The 24,489-nt window shown below is 36.6% G+C and overlaps 1 protein-coding gene across 6 annotated transcripts in view; it reads right to left on the bottom strand.

Moving 5' to 3' along the window:
- STK33 (serine/threonine kinase 33) overlaps positions 1-24,489 on the bottom strand; it is a 205,349-nt gene that overhangs the window by 106,439 nt on the left and 74,421 nt on the right. For 3 of the 6 annotated variants that reach the window (XM_082341580.1, XM_082341574.1, XM_082341576.1), the window contains one exon: positions 239-409. The exons of 1 other annotated variant lie outside the window; for it this stretch is intronic. The gene's annotated coding sequence lies outside the window, so the exon portion shown is untranslated. Of the gene's footprint in view, positions 1-238; positions 410-2,455; positions 6,041-24,489 lie in introns of those variants that run through there. 2 more of the 6 variants (XM_082341575.1, XM_082341577.1) reach the window with 2 other exon arrangements.

Below are 24,489 nucleotides of genomic sequence, written 5' to 3'. Positions count from 1 at the left end.
TTTGCTCCCCCTTCACTCCCTCCCACTCCCTCAGGACCCGCGTGGCTGGAGGGGGCCTAGGTGGTCAGGGGAAACCTGGCCACGTTCCCTTTTGATCCTCTGCCCTCCCAGTGGTTACCCAATTTCCCCCTTCTGGCGTGGGATCCCTTCCCCTCCCCCAGCCACCCCTCAGGGGCGCCAGTCCCGTCCCGCCCCCACTTCTCCTCCCCCTTCACTCCCCCCACACCCCACATCCTACCCGGTCACTGGGGTTTCCTCTTGTCCCCTTATGTGTCCGTGGTACCCCACCGGTGCCTGGTAGGTGCCCTAGTTGTGAGGAGACGCGAATTCCACATCCTCCTAATATGCCATCTTGACTCTGCCCTCTGACGAGTACTTTTTTGCTTCAGTTTCTGACATATCCATTGCCCTAGAAGTATTTGGTAGCTATATTCAGAAAGCATAGGAGTTCCTGGTACTCACTGACAAGCTACATTTCTACTGTCCAACTTACCGACTATTATATTTGCCAACATAATGTTCTACTCTCTTACCCCAGCAATTCTAAAACAATAGGTTGAATAGCTGCATGCAAAATTTCTTGACAAGGACTGTACTTCAAATTTAATTTCTTTTTGGCTGGCTGAATTCCAATTATTTTAGCTTAAAAACCAAAATAGAACAAATGTTTACTCACATTTCTTTCTTTTTCATTTATGAATTTATCTGAAAGATTTGTTACTAAAATAAATCTACTGTCTAGCAGGCCAAATGATGTCATTCATATTTTAGGGGCATAAAATGAATCAGTTATTGCAAATCTAGCATATCTTTATGTAAACACAAAGATGAATAGCTCTTCTTCTATAGAATCATGGAATTACATTTAAACAGGACTTTTGATATAAAAAATATATCAGAAAACCAAAGAAACTTCTAACATAATAGTGTTTCTTTGTGTCTCCAAAGACTGGACATGCATAGGTATTAAACATAATGCAAATAAATAAAATAAGGTCAAATCATGTCAATGCTTAACTAACATGTGAGCTCTCCTTTGGCTAAGGTTTTCATTTTATTTTCAGGAGTAAGACAAGTCAATGGAACAACTCTGATATGGAAACTCTCTGAGCTTTTATTTAAGCATAAAAAGGTCTCTTATGCACTGGCCCTCTAAGATACACTTACAGTAATTTCCTCAAGAAAATGAACACAAGAATGGTTTTATGAGATATAAATAGCTACAATTTTCTTCCCCAAAAGCAATTTTTTAGTTTTCTTTGCTAAGACTGTGTCTACAAGGAACCTAACAGTCAGTCAATTCAGTAAAAAATGTGTTCTATTCAAGTGAAGAAAAAAACCTTATGGATTGTCTGACAATGCAGACCAAGCAGAATGACTGTATATTCACTTTTCAACTACTTGTTTTCATAACATGCTTACAGAACCTAAAGAGGGGCCAAATGAGCTTTCTAGAACATAGTGTTGTTAATTTTAAATGAGACCAGCACTTGTTTACTATTTCCATTAAGGTCATGATTAGGGAAACTGGTCTGTGTTGTCTTATAAAAGGATCTACAGTATGTTTAAATTTTACATTATTTCAGACATTTAAAAAATGTTTAACAGCTAATGCGTGCTATCAGTTTTTAAATTTTAATTTGCATAATATTCCTCACTGATTAAGCTCTAATCTGAAGGGACAATCTTAAATGTGGTCCCCATGCTGACAGTTTAAGGTAAGAACAGAGATTTTACCAAGAAAGTTTGGCTTAAAGAGGCTGGAGAGACCCTCTCCCTGATTCTTTCCTATTATTATCCAGTGTTTTTTCCCCATGTATTGATACATTATAAGCAACCTGAAGTCAGGGACATTTATGCCAGCACAGAATTATCCTTGTACATAATAGACACTCAACGAAAATTTCTGAGTGTTCATTTTGTGGGGAAGAGCCAGAATCACAAATCACTTAGGTAGAAAAATAGGCAGGTGTACAGAAGAGTTACCAAAGAAAGGAGGGGGTCATGTGGAGGAGGAAAAACTCAAAGGGAATGTCAGGGCTCCCTTCATAGATGTGAAGAGGATTAGGCACAGGAATTAGAGTTCTGCATGATTCAAAGAGCCTGCATGTGAATTTCAAGCTGATACAAAGGGCTTCCTAACATTTAGAACTGTCAAAGATAAAAGGAAAGACTATCTCCATCACTACAAGTGTCCAAGTGGAGGCTGGAAGGTCAGCTAGCAAGAAACCATAGATGATATTTAAGCATAGACTAGGATGTCTTGAGGTTCCTAGTCCTAAAAGTCTAAGAAGATGAATCACTCCCTCTAATGATCAACTGAGGTGGAGCAGACATTTAAAGGAAGCGAAGTGGTAGTTGACCTCACCTCCACTGTGGAGGTTTCAATTTTATAATGGGGATCCCGCTTTCCTACCGCAGAGCAGGCCAAACTGGTTACAGCCCCAAAACTCACCTCGGCCAATCTGAATTTCGCCTTTAACAGAGCAGCGCAGCCAAGATTTACCATGGGGGCAGGGTGATAGTGAGGAGGAGGAAGGCGAAGAGGTGCAAGGCTGGAGGAGTAGTGCTTGGCTAGAAAGGAAAAAGCTAAATAAAGTGTAAAAGAAAAGACACTGTAAGAAAACAGAAGTAAGTCTATCTTCGCACTCATGAAATCAGAGGATAATAGGTGAAGAGTGAGTAAATGCGCCCACAGGTAGCTAAGGCAGGCAAAAAACACAACATTGCCAAGAAACTCTAGGAGAGAAGTAGAACCACTCAGAGGACTGTGGCATGAACACTCAGCAGTGCTCCATCCAGGATGCTTAAAAGAAAATACTCCTCTTTTCCCACTTTACTGAGGAATAATTGATAAATAAAATTTTAAGATACTTAAAATACACAACATGATAATTTGATAAATGTATACACTATGAAAGGATTCCCCCTCATCAAATTAATTAACACATTCACCATCTCATGTATTAGATACAAACTTTCAGTTATAAGATGAAAAAGGTCCAAGGATCTAATATATAACATGGTGACTACTGTTAACACTGTATTTATTACATAATTGAAATTTTCTAAGAGACTAGAATTTAAATGTTCTCACACACAAAAGGAATCTTAATCCAATTAGCAACAGATCAATAAGTTTAAGAATTTGATGGCAAATCTGAAAGTTATGCTAGCTTCATTTATCAAGCACCAATTAATAATTTTGGATTAATAAGATCTATTAATGTAAAACTGTGTGGCCAGAGATCTTTCCTGTATGTCAAATATTCCCAGGAGTATTGAAAGAGAGGAACTGTCCAAAGCCAGCAACTTTCCATGAAACTAGTTAGCTAAGCAAAGTGTGATATAATGCTCCAGCCCAGATGTTTCATACCGTATGAGAAAAGGCATTCTGACCCTCAAGGTCATTTCAAACACTGGGAACACAATTTAGAGGTATCCAGGCAACCTTCGTCTTGTGGCCAGATGTCTGAAAACTTGACAACTCCAAAGAGTCGGCAACAAAACACCAACAACAGATTCCATGATCCCCGTTTTCAAGTTTCTGTTTAAGTAATAGTAATTTAAGAAAACAGAAAACAACAAGAAAAAATACTTCTCTTAACTGTGAGCCCCTCCAGGGCAGGAACTATGTTCTATTCACCTTGTCATCTTGTATCCAGTAAAGGCCTCCATTATTAAATAAGGATTACTGATTGAAAATCATTCACTGATTGATAGAGACAGTATTTTCAAACCTACAAACATAATATGCAATATAATTGCCTAGAGTAAGAGAGCCAGTGGCTTATCGTGTAAACAAATAATATCCTTGAGGAAGTCTCCTGGCCAAAAAACTGCACTACAATCCAACCCTCACTCTATCTTGAAGCTCTCATTCTACAGCAAAACACCAAAACCCCCATACCAAGCCTGACCCCAATCCTGTACTCTAAATTTCCACCTACTTCTGAAAGTTTCCCTATCAGACAAGATGTTATAACTACACTCCCAAACTTATGTTCTATTCCAGACTTTTGGTTTTCAGGAATCTCAAAGGATGCACAGACATAAATATTTCAGTGATAAACCATATTGTCAAACTCTAAGGGTTTCTGCTAAGACCAGTCTCGAACAACTACAGGCCTTGGTCATAAACCTTATTATTACTCAGATCCTCATATTCAACAAAAGGTCACTATTTTTGGCAGATGATGTAACTAGCAATAACTGGTTCATGTTTCTTTCATGTAAAACATGCATGTCATAGCCAAGACCAAAAAAATTCACGGGATATATATGTTAACTTTCTCAGGCTCCCTAGTCAAACCACCTCAAGTAAGGATACTTATTTTTGGTAAGAAGCTGTTTTCTTCACTCCTAATGATGAGCCATTTATCTGCAGCACACAAACCCCAGACTTATGGCCAGAACAAAAGCATTTAGAGTGTCCTATCTCCGGCGTCAGTGTGGCATGCCTGTTAATTTCAGCAAGACAGGAAAGACAGGGGAAATAAGACCTAAAAGGCACTTACTGGCAAGAGTTCTGTACGACTGGCCAAGAAGAGTGTCCAGAGGGCAGTAATGAGTTAAGCAAAGAGCACAAGAGGTCGAAGTAGAACAGACCAACTGAGAATCCAGCTATCTAACCGTGTATGTATGTATCTAGCAAACATTTTTTGAATAACTGTTATATACCAAGGATTGTATTGGGTGCTGGGAATAAAGAGATTATCAAGACATGGGCCTTACTAATAATGATTATGATAAAGATAATGATCAGTATATACAAAGTACAAAAGTGATATAAAAGAGGAAGTTACCAGGGAAGTAATATAATCAGGTGGGAAACAAAATTTTAGAATGATAGAGATCAGGATTCAAATCCCACCTCTACTAACTAGCTCTGTACAAATCGGGATATGTAAAGAGGAGTTAATAGTAGTAACTATCTTAAATGATAATTGTGAGGACTAACTACAAAACATTTGTAAAGTGCCTAGAACTTTGTCTGGTACATATTACTGCTTTAAAAATCATTATTACTCACTTGCTGAGGGAACGGTCACAAGTTTCATGGGATAAGTGATATTTAAACTAAGTCTTTTTTTTCTTTCTTTTTTTATTGAGGTATAGTTGATTTACAATTACTATAATTAGTTTTTATAATTATTATATTAGTTTCAGGTGCATAATGATTCAAAAATTTTTATGGATTACACTCCATTTACACTTAAGATAAAATATTGCCTATATTCCCTGTGCACTACAATATATCCTTGTAGCTTATTTATTTTATACATAGTAGTTTGAACCTCTTAATACCCTCACTATATCTTGTCCCTCCCCTCTTCCTTCTACATCTGTGAGTCTCTTTGTTTTGTTATATTCATTTGTTTTATTTTTTAGATTCCACATATAAGTGATAAAATACTGTATTTGTCTTTCTCTGTCTGACTTTTTTCACTAAGCATAATACCCTCCAGGTCCATCCATGTTGTTGCAAATGGCAAAATTTTCATTTTTTTTATGGCTGAGTAGTATTCCATTGTATATATGTGTCACATCTTCTTTATCCATTCATCTGTTGATGGACACTTAGTTTGCCTCCATACTTTGGCTATTATAAATAATGCTGCTACAAACATTGGGGTACATATATCTTTTCAAATTAGTATTTTTGTTTTCTTTGGATATATACCCAAGAGTGGAATTACTGGATCATATGGTAGCTCTAGATTTAGTTTTTTGAGGAACTTCCATACTGTTTTTCATAGTGGCTGTACCAATTTACATTCCCACCAACAATGGACAAGTGTTTGCTTTTCTCCAAAACCTCGTCAGCATTTATTATTTGTGGCTTTTTTGATGACAGCCATTCTGACAGGTGTAAGGTGATACCTAATTGTAGTTTTGATCTGCATTTCTCTGATGATTAGTGATGTTGAACATCTTTTCATGTGTCTGTTGGTCATCTGTATGTCTTCTTTGGATAACTGTCTATTCAGGCCTTCTGCCCATCTTTTAATCAGATTCTTTCCTTTTTAAAAATATTTATTTATTTTTGGCTGTGTTGGGTCTTCATTGCTGCACTTGGGCTTTCTCTAGTTGCGACGAGCAGGGGCTACTCTTCGCTGCGGTGCTCAGGCTTCTCATTGCGGTGGCTTCTCTTGTTATGGAGCACAGGCTCTAGGCACACGGGCTTCAGTAGTTGTGGCACAGAGGTTCAGTAGCTGTGGCTCGTGGGCTCTAGAGTGCAGGCTCAGTAGTTGTGGCACACAGGTCCAGTTGCTCTGTGGCATGTGGGATCTTCCTGGGCCAGGGCTCGAACCCGTATCCCCTGCATTGGCAGGATTCCTAACCACTGCGCCACCAGCAAAGCCCTGTTTTTTAGATATTGAGTTGTATGAGCTGTTTGTATATTTTGGATATTCACCCATTATTGGTCATATCATTTACAAATATTTTCTCCCATTCAGTAGATTGTCTTTTTGTTTTGTCAATGGTTTCCTCTGCTGTGCAAAAGCTTTTAAATTTAATTAGGTTCCATTTGTTTATTTTTGCTTTTGTTTTCTTTGTTTTAGCAGACAGATTAAAAAGAAATGTTGCTACTATTTATGTCAGAGTGTTCTGCCTATGTTTTCTTCTAGGAGTTTTATGGTTTCCAGTCTTAACATTTAGGTTTTTAATCCATTTTGAATTTATTTTTGTATATGGTGTGAGAAAATGTTCTCATTTCATTATTTTCCATGTAGCTGTCCTGTTTTCCCAGCACCACTTATTGAAGAGACTGTCTTTTCTCTATTGTATATTCTTGCCTCCTTTGTCACAGATTAATTGACCATAGTGTGTGGGTTTATTTCTGGGCTGTTTATTCTGTTCCATTGATCTATGTGTTTGTTTTTGTGCCAGTACCATACTGTTTTGATGACTATAGCTTTGTAGTATAGTCTGAAGTCAGGGAGCATGATACCTCCACCTCTATTCTTCTTTCTCAAGATTATTTTGGCTACTAGGGGTCTTTTTTGTTTCCATATAAATTTTTAAATTATTTGTTTTAGTTCTGTGAAAAATGTCATTGGTATTTTGATAGGGATTGCACTGGATCTCTAGATTGCCTTGGGTAGTATGGTCATTTTAACAAAATTAATTCTTCCAATCCATGAGCATAATATTTCTTTCCATCTATTTCTGTTGTTTTCAATTTTTCATCAGTGTCTCATAGTTTTCCAAGAACAGCTCTTTTACCTCTTTAGATAGGTTGATTCCTAGGTATTTTATTATTTTTGATGTGATGGTAAATGGAACTGTTTCCCTAATTTCTCTTTCTGATAGTTCGTTCTTAGTGTATAGAAATGCAACAGATTTCTATATATTAATTTTGGATCCTACAGCTTTACCAAATTCATTGATGAGCTCTAGTAATTCTTTTGGTGGCATCTTTAGGGTTTTCTGTGTATAGTATCATGACATCTGTAAACAGTGGTAGCTTTACTTCTTCCTTTCCAATTTGGATTCCTTTTATTTCTTTTTCTTGTCTGACTGCTATGACTAGGACTTCCAATACTATGTTGAATAAAAGTAGCAAGAGTAGACATCCTTGCCTTGTTCCTGACCTTACAGGAAATGCTTTCAGGTTTTCACCATTGAGTATGATGTTAGCTGTGGACTTATCCTATATGGCCTTTATTATGTTGAAGTATGTTCCCTCTACACCCACTTTCTAGAGAATTTTTATCATAAATGAATGGTGAATTTTGTCCTTTTTCTGCATCTATTAAACTAAGTCTTAAAGAATGAATTGGAGTTCACTTGGTGAACAAGTCAAGGAAAGGTTCTCTAGACAGGGACACCAGCACATGCAAGGGCCCAGAACCTATGGTTCAAGAGGAGTAGAAGAAGGTGATTTCCATTTGAAGGCAAGAACAATGGGAGAGAGAAAGTCAGGTCTGTGCTAAGATAAGAAGAGGGAAGAAGCACTTCCAGGAAGTATCAGGGTTAACAAGAGTGTCTTCACTGAAGAACAGTGGCTCCACTAGGCACAAAAGACAGATGAAGTAGCGTGGAACGTGAGGTTCGCGTTCTGAGAGAGCTGCCAGAAAGAAAGGGCTGCTGCAAGTAGTTTTAGGTGAGACTTCCAACCCTGACACTAATTAGCCACAGATTTGGAGTGAAGAGAGAGTAGCCACCAAACTGCCAACACTAAGTCCTCCAGCAAGCATTTGCAGCTTAGGCATGGAAGGGACAGAGGACTTCAACGTATGCTGAAAATATAAACTGTAAAGTTCTAAAGTATGCAGAATAAGTCCTAGACAGTACAATCAATCCAAATCTACTGCCATATGAACAAATTAGAATTTAGTGACAAATTAACTAGAGTCAGTGTTTCAATGTGACGGAAATATATGGCTTATTTCTAATTAGTTCCAGAATAACAAAAAATACCAAGGGAACCTTCCCACTATAACTTCCACAGAAAAAGAAAAATATTAAGTTATTTATTTTATACACACACGCATACATCCCTACTCCAAATTCAGAACTACTGCAAACAAAGCTACATCAGTCCCAAAAAACAGAACAGCAGTGTTCTACCATTTGGGTCTAAAGACCCCAAACTTCTGAACAATTTATGAGCATTTAAATCTCAGAAGTCTTCTCAGACAATGGTTCCATTTTACATGTACAGAATATTTTAAATGAAATTCGTTTGCCCTTGGTAGTCAGAAAGAACCTGAGCTTTACCGTTAGACCAAGGTTCAAATTCCTCATTAGTGACTTAACCTATGTGGTCTCACCTTCCTTATATGCAAAGTATATAGATGGTGTCTATATACCTACATGGCAGAATTGTTATAAGGATAGGATATAATGTATGTAAAACCCTGATACATTGTAAGCTTTTAATAAGTGGAGGTTTTTATGATTATTATGAAACTCTGCCAAAACCCAATAGATGGTAGCATCAGAAAATTATTTTATCAGTCATAATCTCTCAATCTAATGCTCCAAATATTGTTCTACATGGTTTCCAAGATACAAATTGCCATCAAATCAGCTCATAGCTAGCTTAGAATATAACCTTATGGGAGCTTGCTCTAGATATATGCAATTGAGTTGTAGAGGGAATGGCTTGCTGGATTAGCCCACAGGCAGCTTGTTAAATGTTAAATTCTGAATGCTACAGGCACTCAAATATCACATTTATAAGAATTTTATTTTTAAAATATGTAGTGCTGAATATCAAGAACATTTCAGCCTAGCCAAGACCACAGCCTCTCAAAATATTACTACTCTGTGTTATAACTTAGCAACTGATCAAGAAGGAATAATATATAATTGGTTAGGTTTTCAGAGAAAAAAAGAGGTGTCTGTATCCACAGATTTATTTACTTGGTGAGTTTTCCAAACACTGCAACGGAACTGTAAAAACAATGTGATTAAAATCGATAGAGCACATCATTTGCTGATACTGTTGCCCAAGAAAAGGCAATAAGCCTTAGGCATGTTATTACTAGATTACACAATTTCACTGACAGGTTCAAGATTTTTAAAAGCAACTGAGAATAGAGAGGATTTCTTTTTTGGAGTCAAGGGATTTTTTTGTCTTTAATTAAAAGGAAATCATCATTTCTCTCTTTTTTTATCATGAAGATTTTAAATGTCCTCTATAACATTTAAAAAATAATATTAATATTAAATTTTCATTTATTTCCTAAAATAAAAATAGATTGATGATCCTGATTAAAATTAAACTGAAAGCTACTTTTGTTTAACAATACCATATCCAACCACACATCCATTTCACAAATATTAGAATAGTTCAGGGAATAGTGGTTATGGGATTATTATTTCTTCAAAGTCCATGCAGAAGAATATGAACGTCCAAATACATGAATTTCCAAACCTCTTCTGCAAAAATGATCAATGACTCTTTTTTCAGGTCTTAGTGATGAAATGACAAACTTTAAAACACGCCTTCAAATTCAAAGAATGCTACATTTCAAAGTATGCTTTTTAATCAGATAGCAAAAGTTAGTCATGTAGACATAAATTCATTTGATAAAAAGTGACCAAAACTGAACCTAAAATCAGTAAGACTTTTATTCTAGTCAGATGTTCTACTATACTACAAACAGAAAATTGCAAAAGTTTTTGATTGCTTTATACTGAAAATTCTAAAGTAGAAACATTCTTCTGTAGCATGGGAAAGCTGATGGTATCAACTATGTAGTTTTATCCTTATGATAAAAAAAAAAAAACAGTTGACCTGAAATGTTGAGATAATTTTAATCATGAATCCTGATAGGAAATACAAGGCCAGGCTCACAGAAATAAATTGACCAGGCATTAGGTCTACATTTACTAGCTTCTACCAAGTGAACAGTAAAGTCTATTCAGGGGAGCTTAGGTCTTAGACTTATACCAGACGTAGATAATTTTACAAAGAAAATCTACAAAACACCACATACTTTCTTGTCACTGAAGTGCATACATACTTACAAACATATATAAAAGCTTTATGTTCTAAGGTACATTAAAAGATGCTCAGTATTGCTAATTATTAAGAAATGCAAATCAAAACTACAATAAGGTATCACCTCACTCCGGTCCAAATGGCCATCATCAAAAACTCTACAAATAACAAATGCTGGAGAGGGTGTGGAGAAAAGGGAACCCTTGTACACTGCTGCTGGGAATGTAAATTGGTGCAGCCACTATGGAAAACAGTATGGAGGTTCCTTAAAAAATTAAAAATAGAGCTACTATATGATCCAGCTATCCCACTCCTGGGCATATATACAGAAAAGATGAAAACTCTAATTCAAAAAGATATATATACCCCAATATTCATAGCTGCACTAGCTACAATAGCCAAGACATGGAAGCAACCTAATGTCCATCGACAGGTGAATGAGTAAAGAAGATATGGTATATATATAATGGAATATTATTCACCCATAAAAAGAATGAAATATTGCCATTTGCAGCAACATGGATGGACCTAGAGAATATCATACTGAGTGAAGTCAGACAGAGAAAGACAAATATTATATCACTTAAATGTGGAATCTGAAAAATAATACAAATGAATTTATTTACAAAACAGAATCAGACTCAAAGACATAGAAAACAAACTTATGGTTGGTTACTGAAGGGGAAAGAGGGTGGGGAGTAATAAATTAGGAATATGGGATTAACAGACACACACTACCATATAAAGAATTGATAAAAAACAAGGATTTACTGTATAACACAGGGAACTATACTCAGTATCTTGTATTAACCTATTATGGAAAAGAATCTGAATATATATATATATATATATATATATATATATATATATATATATATATATATATTCATATCAGAATCACTTTGCTGTACACCTGAAACTAATACAATATTGTAAGTCAACTATATTTCAATTTTTTAAAAAAGCTCTATGTTCTAAATAGCTATTGGAATAGATAGCTTTATTAACTGAATAATACAATTTTCCTTAGTTCCTCTCTCTCCCTTGGTCTCCACATTCAACAATTCTATTTCCAAAACACTTCTCAAATCGATCCGACTTTCTCCATTCCAAATGTCTACATCAATATTATCTCTTGCCTGGAATACTGCAAGAGCTTCCTAACTGGTCACCCTGATTCCAAATCAACCCTCTCATGCAAAGCATTCTCCATACTCTAGCCAAGGTGCTTTTTCTAATATGTAAAACTCATCATGTTTCTTCCCAATAAAAATCGCTTCAGTATGATACGGCCCCAGTTTACCTCTTCAGGCTTAACTGATTCTACTTCCTCAATGTAAAGTTTTCCAACATACAGAACTTCTTTCATTTCCTGCAATTCTATGCTTTCTCTAGGCCTTCCTACATGCACTCTCAGCCTGGAATACTCTTTCCCATTCTTCCCTTCATTGTTAAAATTTCTGCTCTACCTGCAGATCTCAGCTTAGACATCATCTCCTTTGAAATTTTCTTGATGTCTTGAGTCTCAGTTGAGTGTATGCCTCTCCTTTGTGCACTGTACTTGCTCTAGCACACTCGGAATTGTATGTGTCTGTGTCCCTCCCTATACCCAAAGTTCCCTGAAAGCAGGGATGGTGTCTATATTGCTAGCTATTGTCTCCCCAGTGAAGGAGTGACAAAAAGAAATGCGTTTTTTAGAAAGCATGTTCTACCTGCAGTATAGAAAATGTATGAAAGGCAGAACAAGACTGGAGACATAGAGACAAGAAAGTATTACAATAGTTTAAGCAAGACAGAAATGTGGTCCTAATTAGGAAAGTAGCATCAGGGATGGGGAAAATAGATTCTACAGATATTCAGGAAGTAGAGTGATCGAACTTGGTAACTGATCACCTATGACCATGCTAAGAGACAAAGTCAAAGAGGACACTGAAGTGGAGATGTCTAAGAGGCAGTGGTTACATAAGTCCAAAGATAAAAAGAAATCTAGATTTAAAACTTGGAGTTAAGAGTTATGTCAAAGAAGAGGCAACTGAAATCACAGGTATAGGTGAGATCAACCAGGAAGGATGTGTGGAATGGAAACATAAGAGAGTCAAGGACAGAACTTTCAGAAACATCAAATTCTAAAGGATAATCAGAGGAAGAGAGTCCACTGAACAATGGAAAAGAGTATCCACAGAGGCAGAAAAGAGGGTATTTAATGAAGGAAAGACTGGCAAAAGCCAAGTGGCTCAAAACTTTCAAGGAAGATGAGGGCTGGAAAGTTTTATTTTAAAATTAAGTTATGGGGTATTGTTGGCAAAAATGGCAGATTAGGGACCTCCAAAATTTTGTTCATCCATAAAAGCAATATAAAAGCTGACAAAATTATTAGAATAAACTATTCCAGAGCTCTGGAAATTAACCAAACCTTGCAGCAACACAGGAAGCATTTATTTTTAAGTCAATAAATAGTTGTATCTCAGGAAGAACAAGAAGCTTTGTGACATTTTAACTTCCCTTACTCCCATCCCCCATTCTCATCTCTGCAATAGTCTTGAAAAATAATAGCCCACATTCCTGGTACAGCCTAGTAGTCACTGGGTAGAGCAGAATGGAGCTGGAGCCCTTTCAAATCCTCATTCCCAAAGAACTGTCATTATTTGACCTTTCTGATGGTTCCCTGGGAGACCCCACTTATAAGTCAGTCTGTACTTGACCTGACTCAGAACTCACCTAGTATAAAAAAACCTTCTCCCAAGGGGCATTTGTTGAAAACAGTTACAAGCAAGTGTTCTAACTTCACAGCTGCCTGAGGAAGTAGTTACTACTTGGAGCAACAATAGACTAACCAAAAAGCTTAAAAGAAACAGCTGAGAAATATTCACCCATAGGGGCTTTGAAAAGCTCCAACACAGAAGAGGGTGTGGAGAAAAGGGAACCCTCTTGCATCATTGGTGGGAATGTAAATTGATATAGCCACTATGGAGAACAGTATGGAGGTTCCTTAAGAAACTAAAAATAGAACTACCCTATGACCCAGCAATCCCACTACTGAGCATATACCCAGAGAAAACCATAATTCAAAAAGATACATGCACCCCAATGTTCACTGCAGCACTATTTACAATAGCCAGGACATGGAAGCAACCTAAATGTCCATCAACAGAGGAATGGATAAAGAAGATGTGGTACGTATATACAATGGAATATTACTCAGCCATAAAAGGAACAAAATTAGGCCATTTGTAGAGACGTGGATGAACCCAGAGACTGTCATACAGAGTGAAGTAAGTCATAAAGAGAAAAACAAATACCATATATTAACACATATATGTGGAATCTAGAAAAATGGTATAGATGATCCAATCTGCAAAGCAGAAATAGAGACACAGATATTCAAAGGTATGGATACCAAGGGGGAAGGGGAGTGGGATGAATTGGGAGATTGGGATTGACATACATACACACACTACTGATACTATGTGTAAAATAGATAACTAATGAGAACCTACCATATTAGCACAGGGAACCCTACTCAATGCTCTGTGGTGACCTAAATGGGAAGGAAATCCAAAAAAGAGGGGATATATGTATATGTATAGCTGATTCATTTTGCTGTACAGTAGAAACTAACACAACATTGTAAAGCAACTATACTCCAATAAAAATTAATTTTAAAAAGAGAAAAGAAAAGCTCCAACATAGTCTTGGGAATCTAGGAGACCACACACACACACAGGGCTGTACACATGCAAAAGGAAGACTTGAGAAGCCCCTAAGCTCTCATCTCTGTCTGACCTTGAGGCTCTGCACAAGCAGGAAGTGAAGGTTAAGACAGAGCTGTCATACACCTTGCTAAGTGTTGAAGGTGCACCCCAACATGCACATAGAGCTCCTCAGCAAACACTGGTGATTTGTTGGTCACTCTTCCAATCGCTAGCTCACTACTAAGCTAAACAAATAGAGACATCAGTGGCCACACAAAGCAAACAATACAGACTTCACATAATTAGTTCAGAGAAGTTACTAAACAAACAACTACTACAACAACAACCAATAGAAAAAAAAAAAAACCCTGGGGATGGGAGAGTATCTGATTTCCAAAGTTGCCATATTATTTTAAATGTCCAGTTTTCAACAAAAAACTATGAGCCATGCAAAAACAAACAAACACACAAAAAACCCAAGAAAGTATGGCCATATAGAAGAACAAAAGCACTTAATAGAAACTGGCCCTGAGAGGCCCAGATGTTACTAGACAAAGACTTTAAATTTATTTATTTATTTATTTTATTTATTTATAGCTGTGTTGGGTCTTCGTTTCTGTGCGAGGGCTTTCTCTAGTTGCGGCAAGTGGGGGCCACTCTTCATCGCGGTGTGCGGGGCTCTCACTACCGCAGCCTCTCTTGTTGTGGAGCACAGGCTCCAGACGTGCAGGCTCAGTAATTGTGGCTCACAGGCCTAGTTGCTCCGCGGCATGTGGGATCTTCCCAGACCAGGGCTCGAACCCGTGTCCCCTGCATTGGCAGGCAGATTCTCAACCACTGCGCCACCAGGGAAGTCCTAGACAAAGACTTTAAATGAGCTAATTTAAATATGTTTAGGGCTTCCCTGGTGGTGCAGTGGTTAAGAATCTGCCTGCCAATGCAGGGGACACGGGTTCGAGCCCTGGTCCGGGAAGATCCCACATGCCGCAGGGCAACTAAGTCCGTGTGTCACAACTACTGAGGTTGTGCTCTAGAGCTCAGAAGCCACAACTTCTGAAGCCCAGGTGTCACAACTACTGAAGCCCACGTGCCTAGAGCCCATGCTCCTCAACAAGAGAAGCCCCAGCTCGCTGCAACTAGAGAAAGAGCATGTGCAGCAACGAAGACCCAAAGCAGCCAAAAATAAATAAATTAAATAAATAAATTTAAAATAAATAAATAAATATGTTCAAAGAGCTGCAAGAAACCATGTCTAATGAACTAAAAGTATGAGGTTATCTCCCCACATAGAGATTATCAATAGAGATATATAAATTATTTTTTTAAAAATCAAATTCTGGAATTGAAAAGTATAATAATTGAAATGAATATTTCATGAGAGATGCTCAATAGCAGATTTGAGCAGACAGAAGAAAGAAACAATGAACTTGAAGATACATGTCAATGAAGATTATCTAGTTTGAGAAACGAAAGTAAAAACAATAAAGAAAAATAAACATAGTCTCAAAAACCTGTGGAGATACCATCAACTGTACCAATATACGCATAACGGGAGTCTCAGAAGAAGGGGAGAAACAGAAATGGGAAGAAAGAATACTTGAGGAAATAATGGCCAAAAACTTCCAATTTGATGAAAAACATTAATCTCCACATCTAGAAGCTCAATAAACTCCAAGTAGGATAAACTCAAAGAGATCCACACCTTGACATATATTAGCCAAACTGTCAAGACAAAGAGAATTTTGAAAGCAGCAAGAGAGAAGTGACTTATCACATTCAAGAAATGTTCAGTAAGATTAACAGCTGTACTCTCATTAGAAACAGAATGAAGGAAATGGAATGACATATTCAAAGTTCTGAAGAAAAAAAAACCCTGTCAATCAAAAATTCTAAATCCAGCAAAAACTACCCTTCAAAAATGAAGTGAGTAGCCTAAGGCCAGAATTATATTGATAACAAAACAGTCAAAGACATCACATAAGTGCACACACACACACAACTAGAGATCAATATTCCTTATGATTGATGATAAATGCAAAAATCCTCAACAGAATACCAGCAGCATATATCACCAAAATACTGAATCAAGCAGCATATGAAAAGGATTACACAATACTATGAGAGGAGGTTTATCTCAGGAATACAAGGTTGGTTCAACATATAAAGTCAATGTAATACACCATATTTATAAAATCCAGGGAAAATAAACACATGATCATCTCAATGTCTGCAGAAAAAACATTTAACAAAATCCAACACTCTCTCAAGATAAAAACATTCAACAAACTAGGAACAGAAGGGAACTTTTTCAAACTGACAAAGGGCATCTACAAAAAACCCATAGCTAACATCATAGTTACTGGTGAAAGACTGAAAGCTTTTCCCCCAAGATCAGGAACAAGTCAAGGATGCCTACTCTCACCACTTCTATTTAACACTGTACTGGAGGTTCTAGCCTGGAGAGCACTAAACATGAAAATAAAATAAAAAGCATCTAGATTGGAAGGGAAACTGGAAAAAAATACCTCTATTTGCAAATGACATGATCCTGTATATAGAACATTCTAAGGAATACACACACACACACACACACACACACACACACACACACACACACAAGCTAATAAACAAGGTTAGCAAGGCTGCAGGATACAAGATCAATATACATAAATCAGTTGTATTTTTATACACTAGAAATGAAAAATCAGAAAATAAAATTAAGAAAATGATTTAATCCAATAATATCAAAAAACAAGAGTAAATAACAAAATAAGTACAAGACCTGTACACTGAAAACATAAAACTCTGTTAAAAGAACTTAAAGAAAAAAATGAAAAGACATTTTGACTTCATGTGTTGGAAAACCTAGTATTGTTAAGATGGCAATACTCCTCAAATTGATCTACCAATTCAATGCAATCACTATCCATTTCCAAGTGTCTTTTTTTTCTGCAGAAATTGACAATCCTACAATTCATACAGAAATGCAAGGGACCCAGAATAGCCATAATAAAATTGGAAAAAAGATCCCTTCAATATAAAAGGAAATAACATGGAATATTTACATATAATTTCAGTGCAAGGCAGAAAACAAAGATATAAAGCACAAGATGGAAAGAACAAGCTCTTCCAACTTGGGTAATCAAAAAAACTCTAATTTATCAAAGAAGATATACAAATGCCAGTAAGCACATGAATAGATGCTCAATTTCTTCAGTCATTATTGTAATGCAAGTGAAAACCACAATGAGGGACTACCCTGGCAGTCCAGTGGTTAAAGCTCCGTGCTTCCAATGCAGTGGCCGCAGGTTCAATCCCTGGTTGGGGAACTAAGATCCTGCATGCTGCGTGGCACAGCCAAATAAAAAAAAAAAAGGAAAAAGAAAACCACAGTAAGATACTAAGTCACACTCACCAGGATGGCTACAGTTAAACAAATAAACAAAACCAGAAAATAAGTGTTGGAGAGAATGTGGAGTAACTGGAATGCAAAATGGCATCGCTGGTGGGAATGTACAATGGTGTAGCCATGGAAAACAATTTGGTAGTTCCTCCAAAATTAAACAAAGGGTTACCATATGACCCAGAAATTCCTAGGTATAGACCCAAGAGAATTGAAAACATATTACACAAAAACGTATACACAACTGAATAAAGCAGCATTATTCACAATACCAAAAAAGTTAGAAACAATCCAAATGTCTATCAACTGATGAACGGATAAACAAAATGTGGTATGTGATACACATATAATTTTTATATATTTATATATATAAAATTCAGCCACTAATACATGTACAATGTGGGTTAACCTTGAAAATATTATGCTAAGTAAAAGAAGCCAGATTCAAAGGCCACATACTGAATGACTCTATTGACATGAAATGTCCAGAATAGGCGAATCCATACAGACAGAAAGTAGATTAGTGTATGTCAGAGCCTAGGGGGAAAGGAAAGGGTGACGACGCAAAGTGACTGTCAATGGGTCTGAGGTTTCCTTCTTGGGGAGAAGAAAATGTTCTCAAATTAGAAGGTAGTGATGGTTGTACAACCATGGAGTAGTACACTTTAAAGTGGTAAATTTTTTAAAAATTAAGTTGTCCCTGAAAATTTGCCAAGATTAACTTAAGTAAATTGATGGGGGCAGACTAAATATGAATTTTTCTTGAAAGGCAAGGCATTTGGCCACTTATCTCAAGCTTTGTCCACACAGCATCAAAATATTAATTGAAAAGCAGGGGAATTCCCTGGTGGTCCAGTGGTAAAGAATCTGCCTTACAATGCAGGGGACATGGGTTTGATCCCTGGTCAGGGAACTAAGATTCCACATGCCACAGGGCAACTAAGCCCATGCACCACAGCTACTGAGCTCGCCTGCTTCAACTAGAGAGCCTGCATGCCTCAAACTACAGAGCCCATGCGCCCTGGAGCCTGCATGCCACAACTAGAGAAGAGAAAACTCTCATGCCACAACTTGAGAAAAGCCTGCATGCCGCAAGGAAGAACCTGCACACCACAAAGAAGATCCCGCATGCCTCAATGAAGATCCTGCGTGCCGCAACTAAGACGCAACGCAGCCAAAAATAATTTAAATAAATAAATAAATAATAAATAAATCTTTAAAAGAAAAAAAAAGAAAAGCAGGAATTCTGTCTATCTTACAGCTTTACCTAATTTCAGGGCCCAGTCATACCTATGTGAGGTCTTCTGTCTAGCAGCCCTGCCCAAAGAAAGAGCCTTACTGAGCAAAATTCCCTAGGCCAACTAGCCCTCTAGCTTAGCTCTCTGCCCTTGAACAGTGCTGTGTTCTTTCCATTACACCATGGACTGCCTAGGTTCAAGTCCTGGCCACTTATTAAATCTGTGATTTAAATCTACTTAATCTACTTTTGTGCTTTAGTTTCCTCATCAGTAATTTGGGATAATAAAGCATCTTCCATAGGTTATTATGAGGATTAAATGAATTAACCCATGTAAAATGCTTACACTAGTGCTTGAAAAATTGTAAGCATTCAAAACACGCTGCAGGGTAATGGAACAGGGAATGAGTCTAAATCATGACCAAACCGTTCACGTTATGCCCCAACAAAGATTCTTTGATAAGTACTATGGTAAAGATAAACGTAAAGGTAACGGTGAAGAAGGAAAGATAGTATATATCCATGTCAAACTCATTTGACCTGATCCACAATAGCAAATATATTTTTACATTATGACCCAGTACACACACATACACACACACACACACGCATATATACGGTGAAATTAATGTTTAATAAAAATACCCTTAGTATTTATAACACTCTACTTGTTATTCTTGTCTATTCTATTCCCAATTTTTAAAAAATCTTGTCACAGCACCCTACTGCCACTCCACTAAATTGATTTTACTACCCAGTAAAATTTGGTCCAAAGTTTGACCAAATCGTTATTGAAAAATATGAATCTGGACATGTGACCAACTAACTTTAACACAAAGAAGAATGAATTAAGTGCCCAGTAAAGGTTGCTATTGTGGGAACACAGAAGAAGTTAATAATTTTGACTGGGCCACCCAGGATTCACTGCATACAACTATGGACACAAATGGAAATTCAAACAATAGGAATTAAGGATTGGTCATAGTTAATCTCCTTTACACTACTATTTTCCCAATCTGGGTGGAAAACAAGCTGTTAAAATATTCGATACACTAACTAATGGCAAAGCTTAGACATAAACTTGAGAGGTGTTATCTGATTTGTCAATTAGATAATGTTGTTGTTTCTCTTGTCCCTTTACTCTCTTCCTCTGGGATGAGCACCCAACCCCATGGAGTCCCCAGTGCCCAGTCCCTAGTCCACTCACTGTCCAAAGCACCTGCCTTTGCCCCTATCCAGATTTCCAAGGTGCCCTGGTGCTCTCCAGTCCCCAGTTTTGCCTCAAGTCTGCCACACAGTTTCCCCACTTCCCCACCACTATATGGCATTGGTAAGCAGTATCAAAACTTGGCCAAAATCTGTTCTATATGCTTTGGAGAGGCAAAAGAAGAGGTGCTAATTTACCACATATGCAATTTTCATCTGCACTGAATGGGTAAATTACTGTTTAATTCATTGATCTTGCCATATCCAGATGCTGAAAGAACTATCAAGTATCTAAAGATATTGAGTTTCACAGATGAATAGGCTTCCCAGAATTCAGCTTTGTATGTACTATATGTACTATGTAGTATATTTTGATTATATCTAGAAAATAATTTTGCTCTAACAGGATAGTCTATATAATTTAAAAAAAAAGTTACCATGGTAAATTTGTAGGACCACTACTAAAATCACTTTACCATTATCACAATGGCAGTTATATCTATTTATTCAATCATTTATTTAATAATATTGGTCAAGTTCTACTATGTGCAAGGAATTATGGGCCCTATATAGGAAACAAAATAGTGAAGTCCTGGATCCTTTCAGTCTAAAAGGAAATGTCAATAATACGGCATATATACAAATAGTTTCAGTGCAAGGCAGAAAACAAAAGTATAAAATACAAGATGGAAAGAGCAAGCTTTTTCAACTTGGGTAATCAAAAACTAATTTATCAATTCCAAATTATGGTTTACCAAAGTTTAGATCACGTTTAACTAGTAACAAATAGTTTCTATACCCTTGAAATAAGAAAACAAAATGTCTCAACAGGGCAATTCAGCAAAAATAAGACTTAAGATGTGGGAAAGCATTTCAGCCCAAGGCAATAGGAAAGAATATCCATTTCACTCCAGAAGAGGGCAGAAGTTTCTACACAGGAGGTCAGGAAATGTGGAGAAAAGATTCCTCCCTAAATAGGAGCTTAAAATGAATGAGCATCAAGATCCTAACCAAGTTTACTATTTACTACAACATATTCAAATATTAAATGGCATGAACTGATCTACATTAAGTATAATTCCTATTTAAAGGATAAGGGTTTAGCTATTAAATCTTATCTTTTGGGGGAAATCTATAAGAAGAGACATTTTTAATGAAAAACTTCCATGTTAACTGTAGTTGGTTTCCATTCTTTATATGTGTAGGAATATTTCATTCCAAAATTTTCAATGAAATCAACACTCCAAGCAGAACATTTAAGCCATAAAAATACACACAAATAAAATAGGGGTAGAGTTAAAATAAACATATTATTTATTAAGCATTTTCCATTAGGTCCTGAGGCTGGTGAAAGTGGGGGCTGAAAAGGTATGCTACATCCCTCCTGCTCCCTAGGATGGAAGAAAGCCTTTGCCTCCAAGGAGACAAGACTGTGGGGAGCATCACGGTACCTTGAAATGGAATGAGAATGTATAATAATCAGCACTAAACAAAGAATAAAAAGCTAATCATAGTCTGAAACAAGTATTACTAAACTATTTTTTTTAAAGCAACTTAGGTTTGAGAAGGTCAGGCCTGAGGAGACAGCAGAAGGAAAAGCATTTAAAGCACTTACGTGGGGAATCAGGAAGTAAAAGCACCCTAAAGTAAAAAGCAAACTTACTGGTAAAGGAAGAAGAAAGGGTCTTGGTGTGGAAAATAGTTAGAATTTTATTTTCTTATAGTAGTAGAGAAATATGTACTTATTATATATGTTGGAAAAATGAAAGACCCTCCCTCCCCACCAAGAAAAAAAAACTTAACTATTTGGAAATTTAGAAATATTTTCCAAAGTGCTTTGATAAAATGAAAATCAAAACTGAAATACAAACTCTCAAGAAAACTGTGGGGCTTCCCTGGTGGTGCAGTGGTTGAGAATCTGCCTGCTAATGCAGGGGACACGGGTTCGAGCCCTGGTCTGGGAAGATCCCACATGCCGCGGAGCAACTAGGCCCGTGAGCCACAACTACTGAGCCTGGAGCCTGTGCTCCGCAACAAGAGAGGCCATGACAGTGAGAGGCCCGCGCACCGCGATGAAGAGTGGCCCCCGCTTGCCGCAACTAGAGGAAGCCCTTGCACAGAAATGAAGACCCAACACAGCCAAAATAAAATAAAATAAAATAAATAATAATTAAAGGTGCTAATAATTTTTTTTAAATCTTTAAAAAAAAAAAAAAGAAAGAAAACTGTGAAGAGGAAAATGTTTCCTACCAAACTTACGGGGAACAGTGAAGGTTATACTCAGAAGAAATCTGATGGCTTCAAATGTATTTCTTATACAAGAAGAAAAATGAAAAAGAAAATTAACCTAGTGCTCATGTTTAGCAACTAGGAAAAGAACAATTAAATAAACAGAAAGTAGGAAGAAAAGATGAAAAAGGGTAAAGCTTCAATTAATGAAACAAATATCTCAAATAGTAGAATGAATAAATCTAAAGACTGATTCTTTGACATGATTAATAGAATAAATTAAAGAAAATTAAATTAAAGAAAATTGAGAGCAAAAATAAATATGTAAGATTCAACTTGATCATGGTGTATGATCCCTTTCATGTGTTGTTGGATTCAGTCTGCTAATATTTTGCTGAGGACTTTTGCATCTATATTCATCAAAAATATTGGCCTGTAATTTTCTTTTTTGGTAGTATCTTTGTCTGGTTTTGGTATCAGGGTGATGGTGGCTTCACAGAATGACTTTGGATGTGTTCCTTCCTCTTCAATCTTTTGGAAGAGTTTGAGAAAGATAGGTATAAGTTCTTCTTTGTATGTTTGGCAGAATTCTCCCGTGAAGCCATCTGGTCCTGGACTCTTGTTTGCAGGGAGTTCTTTTTTATTATTATTACAGATTTTATTTCACTTCTAATGATTGGTCTGTTCAGATTATGTTTCTTCTTGGTTCAGTTTTGGCAGGCTGTATGTTTCCAGAAACTTGTCCATTTCTTCTACATTGTCCATTTTGTTGGTATATAACTGTTCATAATATTTTCTTATGGTATTTTGTATTTCTGTGATATTGGTTGTTATTTCTCCTCTTTCATTTCTTATTTTGTTTATTTGGGTCCTCTCTTCTTCTTGGTGAGCCTGGCCAGAGGTTTGTCAATTTTGCTTATCCTTTCAAAAAAATAGTTCTTGGTTTTATTGAGTTTTTCTATTTTTTAAATCTTTATTTTATTTATTTCCTCTCTGATCTTTATTATTTTCTTCCTTCTGCTGACTTCAGGTTTTGTTTGCTCATCTCAATAGATGCATAAAAAGCGTTTGATAAAATTAACCATCCATTCATGATAAAAACTCTTGCCAAAGTGTGTATAGAGGGAACATATCTCAACATGATAAAAGCCATTTATGACAAACCCACAGCCAACATAACACTCAACAGTGAAAAGCTGAAAGCCTTCCCACTAAATTCTGGAACAAGACAAGGATGCCCACTCTTACAACTTGTATTCAACATGGTATTGGGAGTGCCAGCCACAGCAATCAGACAAGAAAAAGAAATAAAAGGTATCCAAATCGGAATAGAAGAGGTAAAATTGTTCTTCTATGCAGATGACATGATACTCTATACAGAAGACCCTAAAGACTCCACACAAAAAGTATTAGAACTGATAAATGAATTCAGCAAGGTAGCAAGATACAAGATTAATATACAGAAATCTGTTGCATTTCTTTATACTAACAATGAAATATCAGAAAGAGAAAGTAAAAAAAAAAAAAAATCCCACTTAAAATCACATTAAAAAAAATACCTAGGAATAAACTTAACCAAGGAGGTGAAAGACTTATATGCAGAGAACTAAACATTGATAAAGGAAATAAAAGATGATTCAAGGAAATGGAAAGATATCCCACGTTCTTGGATTAGAATAATTAATATAGTTAAAATGGCCATACTACCCAAAGCAATCTACAGATTTGTGATCCTTATCAAATGAAAATTTTCACAGAACTAGAACAAATAATCCTACAATTTATACGGAATGATAAAAGACCCAGAATTGCGAGAGCAATCCTGATGAAAAAGAACAAAGCTGGAGGCATAATGCTTCCAGACTTTGGATCATACTACAAAGCTACAGTAATCAAAACAGCATGGTATCAGCACAAAAACAGACATATAGATTAATGGAACAGAATAGAGAGCCCAGAAATAAACCCACACACCTACATCAATTAATCTTCAACAAAGGATACAAGAATATACAATGGAGATAAGACAGTGGTGTTCAGAAAACTGGACAGCTGCATGTAAATCAATGAAGTTAGAACACTCCCTCACACCATACACAAAAAATAAACTCAAAACGGCTTAAGGACTTAAATATAAGACATGACACCATAAAACTCCTAGAAGAGAACATAGGCAAAACATTCTATGACATAAATAGTAGCAATGTTTTGTTAGGTCAGTCCCCCAAGGCAATAGAAATAAAAGCAAAAATAAACAAATGGG

This window comes from Balaenoptera borealis (genome assembly GCF_965194805.1).
Source record: "Balaenoptera borealis genome assembly, chromosome: 11".
In the NCBI taxonomy this organism is placed as follows: Eukaryota; Metazoa; Chordata; class Mammalia; order Artiodactyla; family Balaenopteridae; genus Balaenoptera; species Balaenoptera borealis.
The sequence above is the reverse complement of the archived record's forward strand: the minus strand, read 5'-3'. Positions and strand labels throughout refer to the sequence as shown.